Source organism: Calidris pugnax, unplaced genomic scaffold (genome assembly GCF_001431845.1).
Source record: "Calidris pugnax isolate Ruff unplaced genomic scaffold, ASM143184v1 scaffold27, whole genome shotgun sequence".
Lineage (NCBI taxonomy): Eukaryota > Metazoa > Chordata > Aves > Charadriiformes > Scolopacidae > Calidris > Calidris pugnax.
The window spans coordinates 16280922-16286912 of NW_015090893.1; positions in this window are offsets into that span (position 1 = coordinate 16280922).

A 5991-nucleotide genomic window follows, 5' to 3' on the forward strand; every position below is an offset into this window, starting at 1 on the left:
GGAAGAAAAAAAAGACACAACAATTAACCTTTTAGAAAGTCAGCGTTGTGTATCACTTCTGAAAATCACAGAATCACAGAATAGTTGGAATGGACCTTCTAGAGACCATCTAGTCCAACTCCGGAACAGATCTTCTAGAGATCATCTAGTCCAACTCCCCTGCCAAAGCAGGGTTGCCCAGAGCACATCATTCAGGATGGCATCCAGGCGGGGCCTGGAGATCTCCAGAAAAGGGGACTCCACACCCTCCCTGGGCAGCCTGTTCCAGGGCTCTGCCACCCTCACCAGAAAGAAGTTCTTCCTCATATTTGAACAGAACTTCCCATGTTCCAGCTTGTGCCCTTTGCCCCTCGTCCTGTCCCTGAGAACCACTGAAAATAGTCTGGCTCCATCCTCCCTCAAATCACCCTTTATATAATTATAAGCATTAATCAGGTCTCCCCTCAGCCTTCTCTTCTCCAGGCTAAAGAGTCCCAGCTCTCTCAGCCTTTACTCATCAGGGAGATGGTTAATAAGAGAGAGATTCCTGGGAATCTCCTTCCTTAGGATTTTATTAGTCTCCAAGACTCTCCAAGTCTTAATTTTTTTGCCAACAATCAGGTGTAAACGACAGAAACACTGCTGCAGGGGACATGAATTCGGTAGCATTTTGCTACCAACCCTCAGATCTTTGATTTGTTTTACAGTAGCCTCACAGCCACGGAGCATCCCAGCGCCTGAGCGCAATCCCTCCTCCCGGACTGAAAAAAAAATAAATCACACACGATACTATTCCTATCTTCAGAAACACCCCAAAACGAGCCTACCAAAGAGGAGAGCTCTCCCACACGGCTGGCAGAAGTACAAGTGAGCAGACTGAAAGCGGAAGCGCCCACTACGTAATAATTGGGTTTCATTTGATGATTGACACCGCAAGGCAAAGACACGACCGGCCGGTTTCAGCCTAGGTCACCCTGCTATTTCTCAAGTGACAAGAGTTAATCTATGAAAGTTTCTGCAGTTAATTTTAGTCAGAGAGCTACTCATACACATACCGCTCGTGTGAGCCGCCGACTGGTCACAAAGACAGAAGGAAGGGTAATTTTATCCTAAAATAATTCACCAATCAGGGAAATAAAACTGAATAGGTTAGTGGCGCGTCTTATGCATTTGTTGGTAGGTACAGCTGAACTAGGTTTTACTCATTTGAAGGAAAAAATATGAAAAAAAAAAGGTTAAAAACTCTCTAAAGAGTAAACAACGTTGGTAAGAGCATCATCAGGTCTGTGCTTTACGTGGGAACACGGAGAGACAGAACACCCTGAGATTTCCAGGGCGATAAGAGCTGCAGCGACTGCTGCAGGTTGTTCATACCCGTGCCTCATAAACAACGTTGGCAAGAGCATCATCAGGTCTGTGCTTTACGTGGGAACACGGAGAGACAGAACACCCTGAGATTTCCAGGGCGATAAGAGCTCCAGCAAGAAGGCAACTGCTGCAGGTTGTTCATACCCGTGCCTCAAAATGGACATTCTGAAGGGAGACTATGAATTTTCAAACAAAATCCTTCCGAGCAGAATACCCTAGATAACGCATGCCACAGCCAGCCACGGCTCCTTAAGAATTACTAAAACACTCTCCATACACAGCTAAACATCTGAAAGCACTTCATGGTGCAGAGTTAAGAATCTTTCCATTGCAACCCTGTACTATTTTCCAGATTTCCAGAACTACTTAAGATACAGATAATTTTTTTGAACCCAGATAAACAAAAATACTTAGTTTTCCAGACCAGAAACACCTGTGGGATTCAACACTTTAAATTTTCAAAACCATTCCAGAGACGAGCTTGGAGAGCGGATGTATATTTACCGTGCAAGGACTGGAAACAGCTGCCACCAGCATGAAATCACAGAATTTCATTTAACTTCGTTTTAAAAGAGAGCTGGTTTCCTATTCAAGCATTCTAGTTAAATTTCAAAAGGTGAGGAAGTTCGCATTTCCAAGTTAAAATAACTTTGAACTCGGGCACTTCTGATAATAAATTAAGCTAAAGACAGAATATCCTGAAATATTTAGTTAGGACAAATACTGCACCGGTCATTCAGCTCCTCGTTCCCTAGAAAGCCTCAGGCTGCAGCTCCCAGACAGCTGTTATTTCACTGAATATCGTACAGATCCCTGCTAACTCCACAGCCAAGGCAGTGCCAGTGACCTCCTCCTCACTGCCTCTGGGATTTGGGCATAAAAAGTACACACCGTGTTATTCTCCACCCATTAATCTCAATATGCTGCTCATCGTTCAGTCAGGGAATCCAGTTATACCCCCCCCCCTTTTCCAACACTGCTCATAAATCTTAGTAATTAATAATTCTCCAAAATCAATGGTGTCTAAAGGAAAAGCCTGCAAACACAAAAACGCTAACAATTATGACTCACCTTCAAAAATTACCCTGCAGTGTCTCAGATGGGGTTTTCAACAATCGATTTACAAAAGCCATTGTAAATGAAACTCGCTAACTGTAAGAATGATGAAGAATTCTTACGTGCTGCCAGGCCTCCTGACTGCACCTACACCGAGACAACACTGCTACAAGCCGCACAAAAAACACAGAGCAAATACAAATTTATTTCATAACTTGATTATTCACCTTTGAGCATGACTCTGTAGATACTTGGATTGCTCTCTTAAGAACTGTTTTCCCTGCTTGAGGGATAAGTTGGAGGATAAAGCAACCGGAGCAAGGTGAAACCCCAAACTGAGCAACTTGATATTTTCTAAGGTACTTTGCTTTGGAAAAAAAAAAAGAAAAAAAAAGAGTCAAATTCGCCACAGCACCACGTTCCAAATTTCAATTTTTATTTTTAAAGTCAGAAGTGAAACAAAAAGTATCAGTATCCCAAGTGCAGTTGACATTTTCAAGACCAGCCGGCCTAAAGCAACTGCACTGAGAGGCTCAAACCCTTCCCAAAGGCTCCCCAGAGGCTTCTCAGGGACGTGCTGTTTGGCCACTGCCAGGGACCCAGCTCAACCTGACCTCTTTATGGAGGCCGGTCAGAGAGCATAAAGCCTCTCCAGCTTTCCCCCACAGCACCACATTCCAAATTTCAATTTTTATTTTTAAAGTCAGAAGTGAAACAAAAAGTATCAGTATCCCAAGTGCAGCTGACATTTTCAAGACCAGCCGGCCTAAAGGTGCCAACAAAACTAAAGCAACTGCACTGAGAGGTGCAAACCCTTCCCAAAGGCTCCCCAGAGGCTTCTCAGGGACCCGCTGTTTGGCCACTGCCAGGGACCCAGCTCAACCTGACCTCTTTATGGAGGCCGGTCAGAGAGCATAAAGCCTCTCCAGCTTTCCCCAAACGCTGCTGCTGGTTTCCTGCAAGGTCCTGTGAAATCAGGAACCAACAGAATCACAGAATGATATGGGCTTGGAAGGGACCTCTGGAGATCATCTAGCCCAACCCCCTGCCAAAGCAGGTCCACCCACAGCAGGTCCCACAGAAATGTGTCCAGGTGGGGTTTGAATGTCTCCAGAGAAGGACACTCCACCACCTCTCTGGGCAGCCTCTTGCAGGGCTCTGCCACCCTCACAGGAAAGAAGTTCCTCCTCATGTTTAGATGGAACTTCTTACATTCAAGTTTGTGCCCGATACCTCTTGTCCTGTCCCTGGGCACCACTGAAAAAAGACAAACACCCTCCCTTTAAGTATTTATAGGCATTGGTCAGATCCCCCCTCAGTCTTCTCTTCTCCAGACTAAAAAGACCCAAGTCTCTCAGCCTCTCCTCATAAGGAAGATGCTCCGGGCCCCTCATCATCTCTGTAGCCCCCTGATGGACCCTCTCCAGCAGTTCCCTGTCCTTCTGGAACTGGGGAGCCCAGAACTGGACCCAGTGCCCTCCCCAGGGCAGAGCAGAGGGGCAGGATGACCTCCCTCCACCTGCTGCTCACACTCTTCCTGAAGCCCCCCAGATGCACCCCAACAAGGAATTCAGCATTAGGCTGAAGAGCTCGACCACCTGCACGGCAGCAAAATCACCAACAGTCAAAGCAGAAATAAGTCAGTAACAGAAGAAAGGCCACCTACTTCACAGCGAAAGACACCTCTACAGGGACACAAGGTCATTTAATATTTCCAAGGGATCAGGAATGGCACCTGATGGTTTCATAAAATGAAGGGCCAAATTATTAGTGCGGGAGGGTAGGAGTCAAGCCATATTTTCCACCATACAGAATTTCAGCGTCACCTTCTCTGAGCCAGTTATTTAGCGCATCACTTTCACCAGATGCCATCTCTCCAACCTCTAGGGAGACCCAAAGATGATAATAAACACACAGAAAAGCTCCATCACGAGTGAACTTCCATGGGATGGGTCACCACCAGCACTCACTTCAGCTGCCTTTGACCCCCGGGTCTTCAAACCCAACAGCTTCTAAAGCTTCTCATCACCTCACAGTGGCACGCGAAGATGTCACACAAAACAGTTCTAAAAGAATTGTTTCTCTGTCTTGTTTTCACTTCAGATCTATTAACTGGAAAGCAAATTAGTAACCTGCAGTTAAATGAATAAAGAATGCTGGTCCTATTAAAGGCAAAGACCACAAATGAAGGAGAGGAAGGTGGTTGCTAAGCAACCCGATGCTCCCCGATAAACAATTTCCCGGGCAGCCCAGGGTGCTGCTGTGACAATTGTGACAATGTCCTGCCTTCACGGACAGGGGAGCTCGGGGAGTTACCTGCAAACAGCAAAGCAAGCAACAAGTGGAGAGGAGGAGCTGACAGCTACAGAACAATTCCTCACTCCACTGACAGCCTTCTTTCCTCACAGCCCGCTATTAGTACCACAACAGGACTCCCAGTACCCTCTAGACTGTTTTAAAATGCTTTATTTTTCTTGTAAAGCTCAAGGATCATATCACCTTCTCAACACATATTTATTTTGAACTATGCTAAGAACACTCCACGCCTGAATAGTCTGATTTATTCAAAAGGCCAGCAACCCAAACCTTATACCTAATGCACCATAACAACCGTTTCATTTTATTACCTTGCATTTGCGTAACTCTAAATTTCAGTTCTTTATTTTTCATAACACCTGACAGACGGGTAGCCTGAAATTCCTCCTCCTCCTCCTCCTTCTCCTGCCTCCCCAGAACTTCCATTATGTGCTTCATCCCATTGTGGGCAAAGCAGACAAGGTAAAGGGACGTCGGTCTGTAAATCATCCTCCTCGATTACATTCCATTAGCTCCCGTTCTCTCCGTACGCCCAGAAGAGAAACTCTCTCTCCCTCTCTCTCCTCCGACTCTATTCAGACACTTCCCACTTTCCTGACCTCGCCTATAAACAGTTGTTTGTAAAATGTCATTTTGCAGATGACTTTGAGGGAAAGTAACAAGCGGGCTGAGAGGGAGGAGGGGGAAGACAAGCCAAAGCATTTAATTACTCATGCATAAAGTAGGAAAAAAAAATAAAAATCAAAAGATCTCATTATAAGTGTCTTGCTTATGATGCAGCACAACTGCTGCGACACAGAAGTGTGTAATGAAGGAACCCGAGGGCGGAGGACGCTGTCCCTAAGGGGGGGGACATCGGGAAATCCTTCCAACAGCCCAGATTTCCACCGGTGCGAAGAAAACGGAGACAGGGCTCACCTTGCATTCCTTTCCCCCTCCCTAGGCTAAAAGCCGGGCTGGCGAGGTGTTGACTCTCCCCTTCGCTATCCCGTTTTAAATTCAAACACACACACACACAAAAAAAAAAGCTCTATTTTGAGGGGAAGAAAGCGGCCAGGACCTCCCCGGGGTCGCCGCAGAGGGAAGGAGACGGTATTGCTTTGCCTTGAATGACAAGATAAAACCTCTCCGGTCGGTGCAGCCCGTCCCCGTCCCTCCCTTTCCCTCCCTCCCTCCCTCCCCCCGCTGGCGATAACGGCGGTGCCACATGTACAGCTCCGTCCAAAGGGTCAGAGCCCCGGGCGGTGCCACCCTTGGGCGGACACACCGGGC